This window comes from Arctopsyche grandis, chromosome 3, assembly GCF_051622035.1.
Source record: "Arctopsyche grandis isolate Sample6627 chromosome 3, ASM5162203v2, whole genome shotgun sequence".
Taxonomy (NCBI): Eukaryota; Metazoa; Arthropoda; class Insecta; order Trichoptera; family Hydropsychidae; genus Arctopsyche; species Arctopsyche grandis.
Genome location: NC_135357.1, coordinates 10,652,605 through 10,676,871, shown reverse-complemented (window position 1 = coordinate 10,676,871; position 24,267 = coordinate 10,652,605). Strand labels below are relative to the sequence as shown.

At 33.3% G+C, this 24,267-nt stretch overlaps 1 protein-coding gene across 2 annotated transcripts in view; it reads right to left on the bottom strand.

Moving 5' to 3' along the window:
- The window catches only part of LOC143923064 (receptor-type guanylate cyclase Gyc76C-like), a 77,488-nt gene that overhangs the window by 10,543 nt on the left and 42,678 nt on the right, over nt 1–24,267 (bottom strand). For both annotated transcript variants that reach the window (XM_077446560.1, XM_077446558.1), the window contains one exon: nt 11,952–12,042. The gene's annotated coding sequence lies outside the window, so the exon portion shown is untranslated. The remainder of the gene's footprint in view (nt 1–11,951; nt 12,043–24,267) is intronic.

Genomic DNA, 24,267 nt, shown 5'->3' with positions numbered 1-24,267 from the left:
TGTATGAGCAATACAAACTTTTTTTGATATACATACACTATTAAAAAACGATTTTGAGGACATAAACCATATTTTAAAACATTGTCGCTGGCATATAGAACGTATTTCTGGCATACAACAGATTTTGGATTTTTTTGGCACTAAGGCCCTTTTTTATTTCCGGTATTCACACATAGTTGAAAATTACCGTCCATTTTTCAATGTGAAATTATTTATAATAAAATATAAACGGAATATAATAATTTCAAATATTTTATATAGAGGAGTCGTATAAACGGCCAATAGGATCGCGCGACTCATCGACCAATAGGATCTCGCGAATATCTGTGTACGGAGAGCGCTCGATGAGTATAAATATTGGGTGCTTTCGAACTGTAGAGCATTAGGAGCTGGAGAGCCGAGAAGTGCAGACCAGTTAACAACTTCCACAACACTAGTGCGTCTTTCACTCCGATCCTGGAAACCCTTCACGTTCACACAACAATATTTTAATATTAAACGCTTTGCACATATGTACATATATCCGACTCCAAACTAAACCGACCCAAACTTTGGGAAACTCTTCTACGTGCGTATGACTGACAGCCTTGAAAAACCTATTAGCTTTGACCTCAAAGAGATCGTGAGCTACCGGAAAAAATACACGAACAAACACTTTTTCCGACATTAATTTCGGAAGTTAGAAGTACGCAACGCACACCCGAAACTTTTCCAATTTGACGTTTTCCTCTTTTTTTTAGCAAACAAACGGCCATAAAGACTTAAAGAAAGAATTCGAATCTGATTTTAGCTTTTTATCTGAACTAAATGAATAAAAAAAATATATACATATGTAACTGGAATTTTTCAGAATTTTTAAGACGTAAAAAATCTATTAAAAAAAATGAATGAAATCGAATATCGATGTTATTAGATGCGTCAACACACGAAAGCCAATATTTGTTTGATTGTCGACGTTTATCGATGCATTAACATCATAATCATCATTTTCAAGTGTCACTAAAGTTGTACGAACTTCCAACAACAAACTGGTTTGAATTCCGTTCGCGATTTGGCTAATACGTATATTACAAAAATACATACGCGTACACATTTTTTCCTCTTTTACGTCTTGACATTTAGATAAAACCGATATTGATGAGTTGATTAGCATTTCCTATGCACACATACGCACACTACCACTCAGTTTATTTACGGCTCATTCACACGACGGCCTCCAAAATAATAAAGGCTATTTTTAAAACGTTCATCTGTTTGGGTGCGTGCAGTTATGACCATATTGGTATTTACGACACGTCTCCGACATCAGGGATTCCAAAATGTTACTACAGTTAAATATTATCATCATTAAAGTTTGAAGACGTTTAATATATGGGTCGTTTAATATATGTAGTTTGATACGCATCGATAAATATTGCCTTACTCCTGTTAGGTAATCTGTTTCAGGGCCTGTTATTCTACTTACATACATATACAAAGAATATAAAGAAACGTTCGCTTTACCGTTCGTTATTTAAGTTTAACTAAAAAAAAACCCGAATGAATCGTTTGGATGAAGTTTACTATACAAATGTTATGAATCTCAATTTAGATTAAATTTTCACGGCAGTATTTTCGCCAGACAATCTCGAAATTAAAATCGAAAATAGCGCCACTGAAAAAAAGGTGATAATTCGCAAAAGCAAACATTTGCCTGTTGGCGTTTTGGTTAGATCAACTGGCACTCGTGCACGTGACTCCTGTGAAGATCTTCGTAGTGTAATTTCGTAAATTTGATAAATGTGTCGCTAAAAAGTTACAACAAACGAAGTTAGTAAGTGTATAAACGTGCGGCCGGTGAAAATTTCCACGTGTCGATCCTCTTTCGTTCGATTCGCAAAAGAGGCTTTCATTCACCTCTTTTTAGCACGAAGTAAATCAGGTTTGTCTGCGTTCTTGTGCTAAAAATAAAAACGAGTTGGCCATCCTTACGGGATATGCGAGGATTGTTTATGTAAATTTGATCCTTTTTTTTTACGTTTTGCAAACTTCATCAAGACTCAAGTTCGTCGATTATTTCGGGACTGTAAATAACACGATATTTCATGAATCAAATTACACCACAGTTGCAAGTATATTATTTTGAACATTGAACCATATTGCGGATAAAATTTAGAGGACGAGGTTTGTATCTACATACATACGAAGCGAGCCAAATTCAAACGATCATTAATTGAGTTATCACAGTTGTGGCCAACACGTTAACAATAAAAAAAACCTAAGTTTGTATTCTATTTCGTTTCTCAACATGTGTGAACGACGTGTGTGCTGTTTTTGAACAAATTTTTACCTTTTTCTATATGTATGAGATCATTATACATTTTAAAATACAATGATGCATTTTCAAATGCCATTTATTTACTTAAATTTATATTTAACCATGATGACATTTCGTGTTTTATCCCTGAGCGATACCTGCGGTATTAAACTTGTTTATATATATATATATACATTTGAAATCTTATCCAAATAATGGTGGCAAATAGTAGACAGGAAAGTTTTTTGCTAATTTGATGAGGAACTGTTTCAACAATGAAATCAGATAAATTGGTCAACTCTGATAGGAAACGGTCGATTTGAAGTATGGCCAGCAGCACTGCAGAAATACTCCGAATACATTATTTTCAATCCAGGGCTCGAACCCAAGAACTTCTCGGTGGTAAGCATTAACGCAATCACTGAGCTATACTGCTGGCTGCTGAAATATTCCATCTATCTACATATATACATACAATTATGTACTTTTTTAAATGTCCAATAGGCTTTTTCGTGTTGGAAACTGATTGAACTATTTGCTTTTGGAACTATTGCCCATCATTTAAGATTCCAAGCGAAGTTTATTAGTACATATATGTGTGAAAGGGCAGACTATGACAAAACCTATAAAATGTGATATCATAAGATAAATCTTATAAACGCTAATAAAAATGTAAATGACTCATACCAGGTTCACGCCATACGAGTGCACCTAGAAAAAGACCGCGAATTTGGTCACTTGGACGTTGTTACGAGTAACGTCCGAGTGACTCAAGTTCAAGCAATGAAAAAATGAATAAGATAGGCAATAAATATTTCGAAATGGCACTCATCCTATATGTATACATTCAACAATCACACAATCCGTAGAACAATTCATCGAAGAGGATATTAAAAATAGTATGAAAATCGAAGTAGGTCATGTCAGAAGTCATCTTTAGTCTCTGTTGGGATACAATTGATATGTGACTTATATTGTTGTCGTTTTGGGTTGCACAAACCATCGTGAATAATTTCCACAAAATAATCTAATCTCACATTGGCCTTTCGGATCCGACATGAACCCACCGCAATTAAAATAAACTTTTGATTGAGCCGTTTCAAAAATGAATTTGATATTTTTAATCACGATGACATCTAACTAGAATGCTCGAGCATCCGCAATTGAAGGGGTCGACTTTCACACTTTCACATTTGCAACGCACATACATATATTACATACATGCGTGCTTTCAGATAACGTCTAGTCTGCATTTTATGCAAAAATTTGATCGGTGACGCACAATGAAAAAAAAAAAAAAAACGATTCATCTATCACATATCAGTGTGCACCTGTGACTGAATTTAATCACCGATATGAGAGAATAAAAAAGGACACTTCCTCCGCCTGTGGGAAGGTAGATGGGCCAATGCGTCAAGGATCTGCCGGTGCATACAAACTAGTGGTTTGGTCAGAAAAACGGTCAAATTACCACTGCGACCGGTTATTTATATCCGCACGAGGAGGCTCGTGTCTCTAAAATAGCTATGACGCAATAAGGCATATTATCACCTGCATGCACGAGGTAGTTCAAATCTCTCCAATACATACATGCATGCTTCTTCAGTTTTCATAAACATAAATCTGGTATGTAAGTACATATGTATGTATATGTGTGGAAAAACAACGGAATGCGTTCAATTGGAACGCAGTTACCTGAAAGAACGTCACTGTGAACAATAATAAAATTAAAATATCAAATTGTGCAATAATTTAAAGCGCATATATTATAAACGATTCGTAGAATGCAAATAATTGAGTCATATTTTTTGTACATACATATTATAAATAGATTGATAGTGGATTGCATTACCGGTATTATATTATTTTATCGCGAATTAAGTAAATATACAGGCATTAAAAGTCGATGCAAATGGCGTATTGTGGATTAGGTAGGTTGGAATTTGTTTATTGAATGTACAAATTGACTGAAATTTTGTGCGGAATCAAGTTTTTGGGTCCCATTTAACGGCCCGGCAAAATAGCCCTATTTCCAGACAAATTAGGTATTTATCATGACATAATGTGCAAATGACAATCTCTAAAACAATTCGCCCTGCAAATAAAAAGAGTGCCCTCTCTAAAATAGCTAGCACGACCCAATCGGGGTCCGCCCGGCAAATCAAACTTCAAATGGGTTACCAGTAACAAAAATAAAACATGAGGATAGTGGGAATGGACAGGAGCGGGGCGACACGCCATCATCCAACTGTCAAAAATTATAATTTCAGTGATAAGAGCCAGTGAAAATGTAATTGGTTATGATTTCACTGAAACTGATTTGCCGGGCGGACCCCGATTGGGTCGTGCGAGCTATTTTAGAGATGTTAATTTAAATGTCGTTTTGACATTAGTCGTGTAATTTGTTTTACAGCCGTGCAAAAAATATTATCCGGAAGTTTTTAGTCTAAACACCATTTTTTACGGCTGGCAGCACCGCTTTCCTGATTCCCGCCACTCGCCCTTCGTAAACGGATTATTGCGCAAATTGCGGTCGCGCGCACGACCATCGTCACAAAAATCGCGAATTCTGAATATCTGGCACTCGAGTTCTCGTTAGTACAATATTTCGTGTGGGTGGCTTTCGATAGATGGAGTTTTTGGGTGCCAGAGTGATCGAGATTTTAGTGACGTGCGCGAGATCGATTTTTGCAGAATGATCACCGAACCTCCGCTATTATACGATATATTGCAACGTAATAGCAACTAATTGTAATAATTTGTAGCGATTGGCGAGCCTTCTGTCAGTTTTACAGTTCTCTTGTAGCACCACTGATGCATTCGTAAGAGTGGCTACACTGATACGTGTTAAAGAGTGGCAACACAGCCAACAAAGTTCTATTAAATGCGATCAGACGGTCGTTTCAATTATGATTATTGATTATTACGAATGGACTTTATGTATTTATATGACATCATTCACCTGATATTTATGTTCAATTATTTACGGTTCAATCTAGGTTAAGGTTTTTAAGAAACCACATTATTTTATTATTTACCGGTAAATATTTTTTTTACGATATGTGTATATAGGTATAATAAAGTTAAAATTGCGTATTCATTCGAACGTTGTAGTTATTGACTGTCAGAAATAAATGGCATTGAATTTGTGGATAACTCTTTAAAGTTCTATCTATATGTAGATAGCCGTTGACAAATACTTTGATTTGATTTTAGAAGAAAATACTCCAAGTTTTCTTTCTGATGTCGCCTGAAGGGGACGGGAAATAAATAATTTTGGTATATTTTGATAAATAAATTTGGATTATTTATCGAAGTTATTCAATTTTTGCTGAAAATATGTATGTACATGTAGTATTTATTAAAGTTAAATTAAATCCATGAAGTAAAGATTTTAGAGGCTTAGTATTGTCTGAAAATATTTATATAATGTCGAATAAAGAAAAAAAATCCTTGGTTACTGAAACTTCAAGAGAAGCTCAATTGCAATACATTCTCTTTGTTTAAAGTTGCTTAGAATATGATTATAGAAGAGAATTATATATTGACGACACGAAAATATTTTTTATGTCGTAGAAAGGAAATCATACATGAAGAAAATGAAGAATAATTCTCATGTAGTAGAAACTACTACATACTTAACACCCATTCAATGGATAAAAAAGGCATTTAAAAGGAATAGGGGTCACTCCTATGGATTGAAGTTCCAGATATGGTGCAGCATAGGTTTTCCCAGAGAAGGGTGAATTGGGTTTAGACCCCGGAATATAAAGAGAGGGATCTTTGGAAATCGTAGGGAGGAAATCATGTACTTTCTATGCAATGTACTAATGGAATCGATCGAATATTACGATTACATACACATATGTATATTTATAATTATTGTATATGCACATATCGTTCGGATTACATATGGTCATTGCCAAAACATGACCTTATGTGTATGTTTGTCGATTGATGTAAGAAGTAATGATACTAATATTGTAAAACTAATGACGACATTTTCGTCAAGTGCACTCACTTATGTTACATAAAATGTATTGTAAAACAGCTTAGTGACAAGAACAATTAGTGTATTGAAATTTCGACACCGGCAAGTAGTGTAAGTGAACACTCATTCTGTTTCGCATTTACTGTTCTATTTTTACAGTCGACTATTTGGCAATTAAGAAACGAGAAAGGCATTAGAGGAATGTCCAGTGGCTATGTAAAATGTCACAACATGTGTGGGTAATTTTATGTACATGGCATATTACGCACATGCGAAAGTGCGTTTTAATATTTTCGAAACAAAGAAAAAAAACATCCTTTAAATTAGGGGCTCTTATAATAAACCAGTAGAAGTAGTAAATAATTATTTATATTTAGGTCAAATAATTGACATGTCTGGTAGTAAAGATGAAGAGATAAAGAGACGTATGAAATTAGGATGGAGTGCATTTGGACGGATGAATGCTGTTTTTAAATCAAAAATGCCACTCTGCCTGAAGAAAAGGATCTTTGATCAATGCGTTTTGCCAGTGATGACGTATGGATGTGAAACTTGGACACTGAACGCCAAGATGCTAAATAAAATCCAATGCACTCAAAGAAGTATGGAACGCTGTATGCTTGGCATAACGAGGAAAGACAGAAAGCGGAACACGTGGGTGAGAAGTATGACAAGGGTAGTGGACATAGTGGATAGAGTGAAGAGATTGAAATGGCAATGGGCGGGTCACGTAGCTAGGAGGATGGACGAAAGGTGGACAAAAGAAGTGCTTGAATGGTACCCGAGAGAAGGCAAAAGAGTAAAAGGAAGACCGCAAGGAAGATGGGTGAACGAAATTAGGAAAATGTGCGGAATGAGATGGATGAGTGTTGCGCAAAACAGAGACGAGTGGAAGCGTGTTGGAGAGGCCTTCATCCAGCAGTGGATGGCGAATGGCTGTAAATGATGATGATGATGAAATAAGGCCCATGAAACCTTCGTCAGAGAATTTCAATCGAAAAATAAACATTTTCAATTTCATTAACCCAAAATTCAGCATTCCCTCTAAATATTTTGTGTACCAAAATTTCATTATTTAAAATTAGTATAATATTATCTTGTATGAAAAAGTTTATTAAAAAATCGGAGTAAAAAAGATTTTAATTAAATAAAATTGTCATGCGTGAAGCATTTACTGACTTCAAATCAGTATCTAAATCAATTCAAACTATCAAAAAATATAAGAAAATCATAATGAAATTTCAGATAAAGTCGTCTGAAATAAATATGTATAAATAAATAATGGTCTAAATTATTTTTTAACATTTTACATCCGATCGGAATAAAATTAATAGACTTGCAATCGGAGTCACATAAAATCAGGGCCTGTGGAGTCGGATCAAAATTTACCGACTTCAACTTAGATCGATTTTTCTTGCCAACGTATAACATTGTTAGTATTGAAAATAATAGCGATATTCAGAATATAAAAAATTAAAGGAATCAAAAAAATCATTAAAAATTGATATGTAATCCAATTTATTGAATTATTGGTAATGAAATATGTATATTAAATAATTAATTACGTAATAAGTATTTGTGTATGAATTTCACACACAAACAAATCAATTTAATAAAAAAATTGAGAGTAAAAATGAGAATAAAAATGAGAATAAAAAAGTATGAGACAGAGGAAACAATCGGTTTTGGCCACAGCACATCAAAATACGTGCAATTCAACGATTTATATAAAATGTAATTTAAATTCATGATTTTTATTTAGAAATTATTAATTTTCAATTTATTAGTGGATTTACTTTAAAATGGCAGACTCTAGTTGATACATACTGTAATAAAGAAAATAATAGAATGGAGTCTGAGTTGGTTGATTTTTTATGACTCTGACTCCACAGCCCTGCATAAAATGCACCAAATGCTGTTGTATTATAACGAATCAGTACTACAAATTTTCAGTACGCAAATAACTATACATACGATACGTCTATGGGAATAGATTGCAAGATACGAGGATTAAATTAAAAAAATTAACTACTGTGACCGTGGTTTGCAACGAAGGAGGTGGGACTGTGTAACCTTTCATGAGATGCGCAACAGAACCTGTTCGATCTCTTTATCTGCGAGTGTGCCGGTATGCAATTTGTCCAGCTGTGGTCCTCAATAGAGCCGCTCGTTATAGTCGAGTCCATATATGCAAATGAGCAAAACCAGAGGAAAGCTGACTGTGAGACGATTCAGCGCAGATATCGATTGCCGCGAGAGGACAGCGATATTGTACACGAAAACCAGGATTCAACAAGTGGATGTTGTTAAGTGAGTACATACATACGTAGCGAATCTCATGTACAGGAAGAAAATTGCATCGCATCTGTGAGAACCTGTGGCGATATATCTATCTACGCTCAGGTGCAAGGACCACTATGCATCAAATAAAAATGCAAACCATAAATAGGAGTTTGAAACCTGAAATAGAAAATGCAGTGACGGTCAAAGTGTGAAGCCTCGTTCACTTAGGATATTTAAATAGATTTCCTAGAGATTAATATATATATTCCCGATTCAATAATTATGTATTGTTGAAATTTAGCCCAATGACAAGTTAATGATACACAAACTCAAGTGCTATCAACTTGATCGTACATGTATAGTCAAGTTGATCGCCACTTGAGATAAGTGTGAGCGATTCGATTTCTATCAAATCTGGCTGAAAGTCATCCGTTTTGGGTATGGATAAAAAGACTTACTTTACCTGGATGATGCAGATAGTCAAAAACAAATAGATCGCGTAATCAAGTGGTCATGAAAGTCCAATGCCGATATATTTAGCGGTGAATATTTCAAGTCCAGAACACAACACTGATGGAGGTGAAGTGATGCCACTATTCATGAATGAAACTGCACTTTTGGGATTGATTTAACAAGTTCGACTACTTGCCCAATGACGTTTGGTGACAAAGTGAGTAAACGTTAACGACATCGGCAAGTTTTATAGTGGTGTTGAAAGCGGAATGGGTGGCCCTTGACTCTACGATGATTCGATGTAACTAACCTGTTCTAATGTACAATATTCGATGTTCCAGTGTTTGAAATTAGGTGCTTTTCAGCGCGTTAAATAGTCGCTTCTAAGTTGCGAGTAGGGATTTGAATACCGGTATACCGGTAAATCGGCAAAATTTCGCTATCGGTAAATACCGACGCAAATTCAAAAAAATCGATGCAAATAGGGTATTCTGGATTAGATCGTCTGGAATTTGTTTATTTTCAGTATTAAATGTGGCAATTTTAAATTCACTGATAAATTCACTGGCAACACAGACCAACCAAATCGTAATAAATGTGATCAGACGGTTGTTTCAATTATGATCGAAACTTTCAAATGGTCCAAACTTTAAATAAATAAATTTGATTGGTTAAAAATAAAATTTATTTATAGTTAGGAATTTACTTTAATGCATTTATATGACATTTTTCACCTGAGATTTATTTTCAATTATTTACGATTCAATATAAGTTAACGTTTTTAGGAAAAGTAACCACATATAGTTATCTAATCCATGAAAAAAACCTTTTCCATTTACCGGGAAATACCGGTATACCGATAGTAGGAAAAATCATTTATCGTTTACCGGTTTAAGAAATTGGACGGCAAAATTCTTAATTACGAGTATAATTGCAAAATTTTTCATTTGCGATACATTTCGCCAATCTATAAATACAACTGTATTTGTTTGTTAAAAAAAAAACTTATCGTATTCAAACAGATAAACTACATATAAAATATATTTGTATAGCATTAGATATGATACAAACGACAGCTCAAAATATCTGTACGTGTGAGTCTGAGAGGGAAAAACAATTTTGAGTAAATTTTTGAGGAAGAGGCTCATTCGATCAGCATTCTATTGAAAACAAATGAATAGCTACATACGTAGAGACAGTGGTGGCTGGTCAGATGCTGTATCTCTATCGCACAGTTCATAGTTGCATGTGTGTGAGCAGTGTTTCCGAGAGTGCTGGCGCTCTTACGAAACACTCCTCGCTAGATAGAGGATACAGCATTTGAAGAGCCAACACTGCGTAGAGAGTGAGGCGATAAATAAGGCTAGTCACGCTACAAGTGCAACAGGAGAGCAAGAGAGGAATTACTTAATGTTAAGAACCAGAGATCGTATACACATGGGTGCGGCTACATGCTCTATTTTCAATTTCCTAGAAAGGACACGTTTTTACGAACTTTCTTTTGATTTCTTGCTTTGAACACTGATAGCTTTTCTAAGAAGTTGACCGTTTTTAAGAATATTTCACCCACGTGTATACGATCTCTAGTAAGAACACACTTAAAAGTACGGCACGACAAGGTGAAGGTGGTTTCTTTATATCATTATTAATTCTTCATTTCTTCAAATATTGGAATCACACCGTTATCGAACACTGTCGAACTTATAAAATATCACCGCAAACACTCTAGCGATTAGGCATGCTAGCGATTTTTTGCCTATCCAAAACTGTCTAAAAAAATCAGCTGCTGCGTAGCACTCTGTGCAGACACAGAGTCTTTAAGGCGCAAACGCAATGAATCGTACGGCATTAACTTGCTCATGGTTTCCAACTGGGTAGGGCGCTTCTTTACGTCATTTTTAATTTGTACGATTATAATTTCGACAAGTTTCTCCTACATTTCTTCAAATATGGTAATCACCGTTATCGATCACGGTCAAAATTATGTCAATACAAGGATAAAATATCACCGAAAACACTAGGGGGTGAGTTTTGGGAAGATCGTGACGGCGCAGATTAAGCATGCTAGCGTTATTTTTGCATGTGAAAAACTACATATACATATATATACGTATATAGGTACATATGTATGTATATGTATATTAAAAAATGCACTACATGTAATCAAACGAGGATGCAAGTCAGTTGTACAGTTTATACTCAATGAATAATAAAATTTCATTGCCATTGGATAGCATGCCAAGTTCAGTAGCTTTGCGATGGATTTAGGAAATCAACACATTCAGCCAGGCAAATAAACAAACAAATCAAAAATATGCTATAAACGCAGTCATTCTGACTTCAATAAATTTCTCCCGAACTATAAACAACGGCTGCAAACATTTCAATTACGAAACGTCACAAGACGTTATGACGTGTTACCGATCTGTTCAAAACGGTGTAAGACGCATTTAGAAATTGAAAATTAACAAGTAATCGGAGCGGGGCTAAAAATACCCCCATCGGAAAATAATTTAGTGGCTAAACACGTTTTAGAACAGATCACTCGTTTATGAGAGATCAATCAGCGGCGCGCCATCAAAGAGCGGTACCAGTTGCATCATAAATATGTGCATTCGATGCAATTATACACTGTGAACTAGACGCATGCCAGCTCTGCGGTGTCGCTTGCGATAATCCGAGTAGATAGATTTTTGCACTTTGTCATGTCGAAACTCTTTTTTATTTTTAAATTAATGAATGAAAAAAAAAACGAAACGTGAATGGCGTAGGATTGTTTTATAATATATATAAATATTTTCAGTATAAATTACTTTTATATTAAGTAATATACTCATATGTAGACGATGTGTCGTTAATATTGTATATATACATATGTAGATTATTATATTATATAAAATTATAAATAATTAAGAAGAAGTTGGCAACCTTTTCTCCCTCGCGACACACGCGACGGAGCATTCTCCCATGCGCGAAGAACCTCGGTAATCCGAAGGGAGATCTAGCCTTTTTTGGGCCCCTGAAACATAAAAAAAATATAATTATATATTTATATGTATGAAGTATCAGGAAATACTACTATCATAGCAGATATACATAACGATCAAAATTAAAACAAAAAATTAATCGTCGGTAAAAGAGTTGACATAAACATTAACAGCTCAAATACGAATAATAATCCTGCTTTAATAATTTATGTAAAATAACATTCGCATTAAAATTTGAACAAGTATTTTCCTCAATATATGCATATTAAATATTATAATTCATATTATGATTATGATAATTGAATATGTACAGTTTAATTTGCAAGTTTATTCAACCGCTTATTTTAAAAGATAATTTTATTCATAACTGAATTTCGGTAATGAGTTCAATTTATTAATATTATTTTTTGAATTTCATTTCCGAGAACAAAGACCGTCAAAGATGGGTTCATGTTAATAAATGTAAGCCGATTAAAACATTCAAAACAATTTTACGACGAAGAAATATTATAATTTCATATTGGACCATATTTCCCAGAGCTCAAAACGGGACGCTCCGCAAAAAAATTGTCCCCCTCCCCCCTATATAAAAAAATATGTAACCATTAATATTGTCGGGGAATTATTATTTGAAGTATGATTTATTATATTAAACGTAGAAAATTAACAAATAAAATCGCTGAAAATTTTCCAAAAATATATTCTCGGTTTATTTTAATTGCAAAAAGCATGTGCAACTGAAAATTTTGATTTCATTAATTTTCATTTCTTCTTTTAAATAATATATGTATACTTTTACAGTTATTTAAGAAAAATAATGATGAAAATAATAGCACAGGGCAATGAATCATGTAACAAAATATTTAAATGTTAACTTTAAAATGAATGTATGTATTTTATGTAAATATATATTTATACAATAATATTTATTTTTACAAAACAAATTGATTTGGAATTTTAAGAAAACGACGGAACTGTTCCGGCCAAAATGGGACGAGTGGTCAAAACGGGACGAATGTATTTTTTTTAATTCAATGAGCTAGACTGTTAGACTATCGTTTTATGTCTAGAGTGCCTTATTTTTGTAAATATTAATCGAAATTATATATCTGTATAATCATATATAAATAATGTACATATCTATTTACGTGGAATACAACACAATTACATCATAATAATAGAGTATTTGATTCATCAGTTACTTATGAAAATAATGACTTGAAATTTGCATCTCATTAAGAAAATTTCAATAAAATGCGAATCAGACAATAATAACGCGTGACGATTATTATTTTTTTGTACTTCCTAATATGTATCAAATTTGAAAAACATTAACGTATAGATGCAAGAATAATATATGTATATAAATAACGAGTACATAATTGAAGCGACCAGTTTCGTCTACGAGACGACTTTTGACGCACTTTACATAAATACACGACGCAGTCGAAAGCAATTAGAAAAGTCGTTAAAAAACCATAATACAAATGAGCAGGATGTGTTCCAAAAATAAACTGCGTAAATATAATTTAACGTCGTTTTTTCCGCGATAACGCGATTACAAACAGGAATTGTCGAGGTTGATTTTCCCGCGTTTTCCCGTCCCCGGTCACCCTACTAGGAGGAGTCCCCCGATTAGGTGCCGCATTTTTTATGACCATGCCGCAAGAGCTGATAATCCACAAATGGTAGATAACTCAGACTAAAAATAGCCAAATGTGTTTCATATACAAATTGTGGCTTTTATCAGTGCGCCACCACACGCCCAACCTTGGGACGGATGTGTGCGTTCAAATATACATATGTATGTACATACAATAATCAAGCACAAACTCAACATAATAGGTATATACATATGTAACTGAGGATAAATATGTGTAAAACACAATGTGCATATTATGTACAAATGCTGCAAAATGAAATAAGGCCAATAACTCTATCAATGATCGATTCTACTCATTAAATGATCAAATGTATCAGCTAGGTGGTTTCGTCAATGATAACCACCGATAGGTCCCGAGTTCAAGCCCTGGTTTGACCTCGATTGAAAATAATGTATTCTGAGTATTTCTGCGGTGATTTCTGATATTTGAGACTCCATATAGATCGTTTCGTATCAGAGTTTGCCAATTTATTTGATGTTATTGTTGAAACGGTTCCTCATAAATTGGAAAAACAACCTATCTACAATGCATTGTCACCACTACTTGAATAAAATTTCAAATTTATGATATATAAATTTATATTTGTATGTACAAATTTAAAACCATAGGTGTTGCCCAGGGGAACTGTAATGGCACCATGATAAAATATAGAAAAAAAGTAATGAAACATTCCAACGGACATTGATAAGGAACAAAATAAATAAGGTCGATGAATTTATGGCATGGATGAATTCGCGACTATTGACGCATCGACGGGGTCGACCGGGCCGAGTCGGCCAGAGTGCAAGTGCGCATGCAGATATGGAACTAATGTCTTATCCGTATCAATCATAAATGTAAGACGTATTTCGCATGGACGATTTTATTTTAGATTCGCGAATCTTTATGCTATCCATAAAGTCAACCGCTGTCTGTTTGTACCTCTATATCAACATATATACATTTAATATATTACATTAAAAATGGCTTATAAAAATAGTATAATGTAAAGTTCGTAAATTATCGCAGTTCCGAATAGATGCTCTCAGTCCAAAATCAGAGTTCAGACTGGTTCGAGCATAGAGTCAAAAAGTAACCGTTAGCGTGTTGGCCATAGCACGCATATCGAATTATCAACATTATAATATAAACATTTTAACATTCATTATATAACCCATTAGTGAAGTAAAAATATATTACATATGAGAGATAATGAAAGCCTTTAATACAAATTTTATAAGATATAGTGTGAAACTGATAATTATAGGCGTTTTAACAATTAAAATCTGGCAAAACGAGAGGGGGGCAGAAAGTCAAACAAACAAGGCTATTGGCAGTAGGTGAGTTGTCACCGTCTCCAAATTTTTTGGATTCTTAAACGTGTTTATTACGGTTATATTTCAACATCGACTTAGAGGACATAACTGAAATCTCTATCGGCGGATAAACCTCGCAAAATGGCAAAGTTTCAAAGCGATCGGAAGAGTGTAGGAAGTTTGTCGGACTAATTAACGAAGTGAAACTAATACAAGCTTTGTAAAAGAAATATCTAGTGAATTGGATTCGTTCGCAGAATTTAAACTTATACATATATGTAAAAGGAAATAGTTTCAAAAAATACTTTCACGTCAATAGGTAAATAAAGCTAATCATAAATATAAACTTTTACAAGTATGTCATAAATGAAAATACTAACAAAACGGGATCATTTGACAATGGATCTGATTCATACTTCTACATTCGTCAGCAATTAAGGTTCAATCATTTTAAATGTGAAAGGAATTACGATGATTTCATCGAAGCAGATCACAGATCAAAGCATTTATGAATTCGTTTCAAGTTCATACATAGATATGTACATACATACATACATGTAGGTATATTGTAGTTCGATTTATAGGTATGTAGAATCTACAAGTGCGTACACAATTTATCTTTGGATAGCGATCGTGGTCTTTGTATGGTAAACAAATTGCTCAATCATTGCACATTACCGGTGTTTTTGCTCATTTTGGTGAAATGTCGTTGTACATATGTCTTTATCGCAAAGAATTGTAATTACGTTCTCTGTGAACGAACCGAACAAAAAATAAAAATAAACAAAAAAGAAGAAATCGAGGCGTCCTCTCCGAACGCGATAAAATGTATGAGAGCGCAGCATTAGCATATCTCGAATGTAAATAAGTTGTATTTATAGAAACAGAAACAGAAAAGTGAATCTCGCACTGATACCGAACTTGTCTCATCGTCTTGACGAAATTCAACCAAGTCAGTCAGACGGTTCTCCGATTAGAAATTTTCAACTAATTCGCATGGAAATTGTCAAACCGTAATCTACCACGAAGATAAGTACATACATAGGTACTTGGGTAAAAGTTTGATAAGGAGTTTCATACGAGAGAGGAAAAGTTTGAGGAAGAAAGTAAAAGCTTTTAATAGACACAACTCATATAACTTTAACCTCAATGTACATGTTACACATGTATTCCCGAAAATACACGAAAATTCTAATGTACAAAAAAGCAAAACCTGTCAGACATCAAATTATCATGAAATGTAAATATGAATTGCGTCATCAACAGGTTAATATACTGATAAAAAGCTATTTTCATATGCTTCGACATATTATTATACATATACATAAATACTTCATCGATTTTTCAAATATTACCTTTGTATACGTACATAGTGAAACCTGATATCTACATACAATCTGAAAATACATGGCATTTGAAGTATTTTAATATTGCATTGATATTTCAATACAATAATAACTTTTTATTCTAGACGATAGGGAGGATAGTTCAATCCTCATCATCCATATAAATCTAATATATATGTATGTAATATCGAAAGAGACTTTGTATGTATGTTTGTTTGTTTGGGTCGTAGATTACGTGACGTTCAATTTCATGAAAAACAAATGAATATTCAAATTAATTTAAATAAAATAAAACTATTGATATAAATTTAATAAAATGTTTACTATTAGATTGGCCATCTTTAAGCGGTTTATATTATAAATACTGATCGAAGTTGGGTAAAAACACTAGTAATATATAAGTAGATAGTACAAATTATTGCTAAAATAAATACATTATTTTCAGGGGTCAATCCCGAAAACGACAAAAAAAAAATTTGGTTATATTTGCTAACAATACACAGACGAAAAAATACGTCAATATTACAAAAATCTAAATACATAGGAAATATCAGTTATTTTCCGACGAAGACTCATTTAGAATTTTCTGTCTCAAACATTCATATTTCATCTTTGAATATAATAGTTTTTATGTAAATATGTAAAAATAGTGTGTTATTTATAAAAAAATATATTTTCCGTGGTGCTATTGCAGGTTTTGCCCCAAGGCGTCACATATGGCTAAACTTTTTACATACTTTATATAAATTTATAACATTATTATTATAAATTTGAAATCATTAAATGATAAATGAGGATAGGTTGCCAATTTGCTTGTAACGGTTTCAACAATGAAATCACATAAAAATGGTAAACTCTGATGGGAAACGATCGACCTGGAGTCACATACATACATACATACATATATCCAGCAACACCGAGCCAGAGATTGAACCTATGACCTCTCAATTGATAGCATTATACAGTAAGAACTGAGCTATGTTACTGGTTTATTATAACTTATTTTATAATCTATTATGGATCAAAACAACATGATAAATTATTTGAAAAATGCAACGTCATAATTTTTTTAAGAATCTAAAGCAATTATCTTAATCTACATTTGTATACATACGTATGTGTTTTTAGATCATAGTTCACATTTATCATCAAAAATATGTACTATATGTACATTCACAAAACGAACATAAAATCTTCCTTGTATTTACTAAATCATTTTTGCTCATTTAATAGTTATAGTCCCTTATTTTGCAGCAAGGGGCAGGAACATATCGAATGAAGTTTTTTTCTAAAATATTTTGTGTTTTTGTTATGTTTATGGTATTTGTATTTTTGTAAATGACAAAGCAACGGTTGAAATTTAATCTGAGACTACAAATGTGTAAGTCTCTGAATGTGTTAATAATGATTGAAGCTAAACCTATATATTTATTAAATTTTTTTAAATATAAATCCTACGGAATGAACGATTTTTAAAACTTAATTTGCAAAAAAAATTAATAAAGACATTGAATATATTATACATCCATATGTATATGTATTCATCTACACAGATCTACACGTGCATATCACAAATATGTTCGAAACGATAAATAAAACTTCCGCTAGGTACATGCAATGCCAAAATCGAACATATTTATGGATAGGGGGTTCGGAATTTATGTGCCATCGTAGATTACCGAATTCGATGAATATATAGGTATGATATTTTTCTATGGCAACACAGTGCGGTAATAAACGTACAAAATACGACACGCGTATAAACGTCACCCGTATTTATACATTGCATGTAAATTTGCCGTGTGCAAAAAAGGTCACGTTAAAAATGTATAAACTATTAAGTATATGTATATTTACCGTTTTATTGAACGACGCTGAAAATCCGGATTATTCAAATTTTATTATTGAAAATCAATTTGGCAGACGGTTCAGTGTTAAAAAAGTTCACGTCGTACCCTTAACACATAACAGTCAGGTTTATATAATATAATATATATTTTATTTCAATCTATCAAGCACACTCATTTTACAGATTGCTCCAAAGCGACAGATGTGGTATACATATTAATAATTATTAATTATATATACAGGTATACACCTATATATTTACATCAAACGCGACATCTATGGTCAAACATTGAATAGAAGCATTGTAACTATTATGCATACAAGGCGAATAAAAACATCAATTAAACAATAAAATTTGATCCACAGAGACTTCTATAGACAAATTTGCAGCATTTATTCAGCAAATTCGAGATGCTGAAAAACTCGAAATTTTGCGAGAAAATGGGTGAAGGCTGCCAATTTGTTGGAACCGTTTCAATGAAAATTAGATAAATTGGCAAACTCTGATAAGAAACGATCGACCTGGAGTCACATATCCAAGGTCTGGCCAGAAACCGGTGAGATTGAACCGGTGACCATTTTGTTCGAAAGTGTTATACGCAAACCACTAGTTTATGCTGCTGGTTAACATATGTTTTACAATTTACATATTTTAAAGGGGAATTTTAATTATTCATTATCGATGTTTTGTGATGACTAATATGTATCTACATACATTGTATGTAAATAATTTACATTGGGCATCCAAAGTGAATTCATAATGCAATAAAGAATGAAAAACTGACGCGTAATTGGAATAGATTGGAAGATGATACATCAAGATGGCATCGGGATGCGTTTGATCACTTGACCGCATAATAGCAATGCGTTGTGTCTCATTATTATGGCCTTTATGACCACGTTTATGGCTTCGTTGACCCGCGGTCAACGTCACATCAAATTACGTTTCACAGTTACATTTTGTTTGCATTTATGCGTGTCACTACACTCTCAATTTTGTTTTTTAGGTAAAAATATGCCTACTCACTATCCTAATATTCCTTAATGTATTAAATTTCTTGGGCGATATATCAAAAGGGCTGAAGTGAAATTTAACTTGCCTTTTTGCAGTTTGATCTCACAGTTTGCGAAGAAAACTGTACTTTGAAAACTTTAAATCTTTAAATACGGCGCAATAGTTAAAAATAGCGTATGTATGACAAAATATACTATTTGATGTTCATTCTAAAAATTTACACTAATAAAATGCCGAAGATTTATTTTCAAATAAATTTATAGGAAGAAAATTTTATTCTAAGATGTGAAATTGGAAAAAGTAGTGCCAAGGTATAGGGCTACCAAGCCGGCTAAAACCGAAACCGAAAAACCGACTTTTTTGGCTAGATCAACCGGCTTTATAAGGTTTTTTTAATTAACACGTTTTTCTTAAAGCTAACAATTATGAATTTAAAATGTCTATGAAAGAACAAAAATTTGAGCATATTCATATTTTCTTAGGAAATAGGCGTATATTTCTCTGAAAAACAAAAAAGGGATAGCACTTGCTTTGAAATTTAGTAACCAATAAAATATTATTGAAAGTAGTTTCAATAATAAACAAGGCCACATCAAATGGACATTTTGCTAAGGAGGCAAATACTCTAGGAGCGATTCAAGTAAGAAGTAAAACTTTCTTACGACGAAAGATACAACATATACCAGAGTTCTCCAACATACGGCCCCCGAACTCATTTATCTGATGTCAGATTTGCCTTGAATCCAGTCCGTGGATATTAAATTTTTTACCAGCTATTTATATATATGTATATTATTCATGCAATTCACAAAAATTATCACATTATTATAATCGGAAATGTATTTATTTAATTATTTTATCGGGTTGTGGCTTGCAGCCTTCGAACAATTTTCGATCCAACCCACCGGCCGAAATTTTTGTAAAACCCTGAATAAACAATAATTTATAAGGGTTTCGTTCAAAGCTTATACATATTTTGAAAGGAACTATTGGTTTACGCAGGTCTGATTTTTTTTCAACTGTTGATTTTTGTCAATAAGAAAAGGTGCCGAAATCCAAAAATATGTGATCTAAACAAATTTCTATTATACCTACTTTTTAAGACGGTTTTTATGAGCAATTATCGGTTTTGCATAATGTATTACATTTACATTTTTTTGCAATACAAAAATTTTTAACTTAATTTTCTGAGGCGACAAAAACCGTTTAACCGGAACTCCTGGCTTAGGTGAAATTGCTTAAGTGTACTTTCTGCCAATTATTTCCTTGATAGAACCCTTGCATCAAATAATATTTATTTCAAAAAATATTTAAAAGCATATATACACACATATGTATATGATACTATGGAAAAATACACGATAAGAATCTTAAAGATCTAACGTTTATTTATCTTTAGTATCGCTCGTTGAGTTTCTTGGAACGCAAAACCTGCTGATGAACATTATGGTCTAAAAAATAAACCAAAATAATGATTAAAACATACGTAATTCAAGAAAAAACCAGAAAATACACGTCGTGATCGATAATCATGTGAAATATGAACACTTCTTTAAATGATATTACATTTTTTAATGATTTGATTATTGAATTTAATTAAAATTCTTATTTAATTATCAGAATTAAACAGGAGACAAATCACTTGTTTAAGATAATAATAATGATAGTGCAGCTAATTAATAAAACACGATTGACCTTAGATTGGCGCGTTGGTCAATACGCTGTTCACATAAAATCGCATAGGTAATCCAATTATTAACGCTTGATGATTGCGATCAACCTATCCGATATCGCAGGTCAAAAGCTATAAAATATAACATCAAATATTGTCGACCAATATCTACAGTTACAAGATCTATTTTTAAGTACTCATTTTAGATTTAATACGTACGAAGCAACCGAATGAACCATGTGCGATATTAGCAGATGGATGATGAAATCGCCGTCTACAAGAGATCCAGAAAAAGTGGTCACTTTAACGAATTTGACCCAAGTGGGGCACGACTAGTCGGAGTGAACCCGGCTGCTGATGCTGATGATGATGGCGAATTAGCAGGCAGTCATTAAGCGTTGTTTGTGGTTGTTGTATAAAGTTGCACAACCTTATCGTGCCAGTCGACTATATTTAGGACCACGTTGTCGTCTGAGTGTATGACTTGGCTCGCGTGATGTAAATACGTACATATGTATGTATCATATGTACATACTTGGTGTGTATAAAATATCTATCTCGAAAATGTTTGAGTGAGAAGTTTAATGTCAACTTATTTGACTGGGACCCTGACCTGAATCCATTGTTTGTGGAAAAAATTCCAATAAAAACACATTAAAATATATTATTGGGCTGACCTTCGCTTTGAAAATAGTAGATTTGATTTTTTTTAGATTGGTAAGAAATATGAGCAGGTTCACCATACGTGCTGTTTTGATCGGGACCGTATTGATTTGAAGCCTTACTTCAAATAGACTAACATATAAGTTATAACTCTTTCAAAAGAAAAAAAATTGAAATGAAACGCGAAAATATAGTTGAAAATTTACTTGCAGCGCATTTTTTATGGAATTAAAATATTTCACTTTAATCAAATAATCTTAACACATTTATATACATTAATAACTATTAATTTTAGTTGTATCACATTAAATAAATAAGGTGTATACATATATTTATTCATTGGTATATGTTTGAACCTGTTATTAGAATGGGTGACAAATATGTTAGAACAATACACGGTAGAATAGTTCAAGTATTGTCTGAGGTCCCTTTGGTAAATTAAGAGATTGGAAATCTTTGTTTCAGCTTGTCCGTGTATGTACATCATCATCTTCATCATTTACAGCCATTCGCCATCCATTGTTGGATGAAGTTCTCTCCAACACGTTTCTATTAGTCAACTATCATCCATGTCATCCCACACGTTTTTCTGATATCATCCACCCATCTCCCCTATGACCTTCCTTATACCATTTTACATTCTCTCGGGTATCATTCGATTACTTGTTTTCAACTATTGTCCGTTCTTATAGCTACGTGACCCGCCTATTGCCATTTTAATCTCTTTACTTTCATCATTATGTCAACTATCTTTGTCATACATACTTTCTATCTCATATCGTTATGCCAAGCATAGTGTTCCATACTTATTTGAGTTTAAAGCCCAAGGACCAAAAAGTTCCAATTTCAATTCACCTACTAAATATACATAGAAATATGTACATACTTGGTTTTTCATTTTTCCACGCAGTTTGAAAACAATCTGTCAATGTGGATTTTATTGTACCTATTTTCACTTTGGCAATCAATGGAATACTTGCCAAGATTTCTTCATCGATTTTGTTTATTATATATTCTTTCTCGTTATTTTTTTTTCTTTATATATCACTTGCGAATTCCTACACGTTCAGTTTCTCGTACTTAAAATTTCGCTTAACCTTCGCTCAACTTGGATGAAAAAATGCGAACGCATTCATCAAACGTTTCATCGGACACACTTATTTCGATGAGAAAATACACGATGAAAAGGATACCACATACTACAGAGCGGCGCATCCCAACGTGTGGGTCGCGAAGCGGGAAATTCCGACCTTCGAATGCCTTTCATGCATGGAATTCCTTTTGATTCCGCAAGTTTGGAAAATCAGAACGGACTAGATTGAAGCGAGCGAGGAAACAAACATTTAATTACAACCCTTATCCATATATAGCACTATTTAAGTCTCATTAACTAATTCATTTCCGATTAGGAAGCCTATTCACTAATACTTAATACATATTAAAAATATATTGATATACGAAAACTTACAAGCCAAAGGATTAAACAGTTTTAATAAAAACGAAAAATACTGTAACAAATTGAGGATTAAATATATTTAGTTAGGTTTTTGATTCACTAATAAAAAAGTTAGCTTTGTAAATTTGACTTTAATTTTTTTGTTTAGAGTGTAGCGATACCTGTAGCACCAGCAGCTGAAAGTGCAGCAGAAGTACATAGAAGACATGGAGGTAGCCATCAGGGCGATTGCACTGGTTATCCAGTAGCTGGTTATCTATTTTTAGTAGCAGGCCAGTGATTTATCTGATTGAAAAATGCATCGCTGATACTGCTGCATCACGTGCACGTACCGGTCATGTCAGCTACACCTGCATAATCCTCAATCTCCATACAGAATCGATTTTTCAGCACACGACTGACGCACAAATTGGCTAATCGATTTTTTTTTCGCTAAACACAGCGTGAGAAATGTATCTTTTTAGTACATACTCGTATATACCTATAGTATGTATATGTCCTGCCAAAGCAATGAAATAAGTTTTCAACTACAATAGTCTGCTGTTTGCTCAAATTCACAATGTAACTATGTGTAATTTTGCAATCTGAGGACTATATAAGATGCGTGGATCATGTAGCAGTACCGCTGAGGAGTGTCTTGGACAGTAGACCAGATGGTCGCAGGTCAATTGGAAGGCCAAAGCTGTGATGGTTGGATTGTATCATCAGAGAAGCAACGTAACCCAACTGGAAGAGATTAGTCAAAGTCGGATGAAGATGGAGGAGAAGCCAAGACCAACTATGGGTTGCCAATAATTCATATTAAATACATAATATGATTGCTTAGTGAAGAATGTCTTCCGGCAATTGTCACTTTTATATCGATAGTCTTCATCAGGCTCATTTTTTACTAGCCCTTCTAACTTAGCTTTCGATTTTTTCGTCTGATTTCGTCTGGCGAAATTTGGGTTCTTATCCGATCGTTTTCAAACTTTGCCATTTTGCTCGGTTTGGTCATCAATATATGTGGAAATCAAGTTCGCCATTACGATGGTGAAAAATAATCGTAATAGACACGTTTGAAAATACTACATTATTTTTCTTGAATCTACATAATATGTACGTATAGATTTTAAAATACGTAAACCTTTGTCAATTTATAACTGTGACGTCTTCTCGGCTTTTATTATTTTGTATTACTACAAAAATGAATACGCATCGTAACTCCTGAATAGCATCCTTAGATTCCCAGTGAGCATAGCTTGAGTGTATTATATACATACATATATGTATGTATGTATAATATAATATTTGCTTTT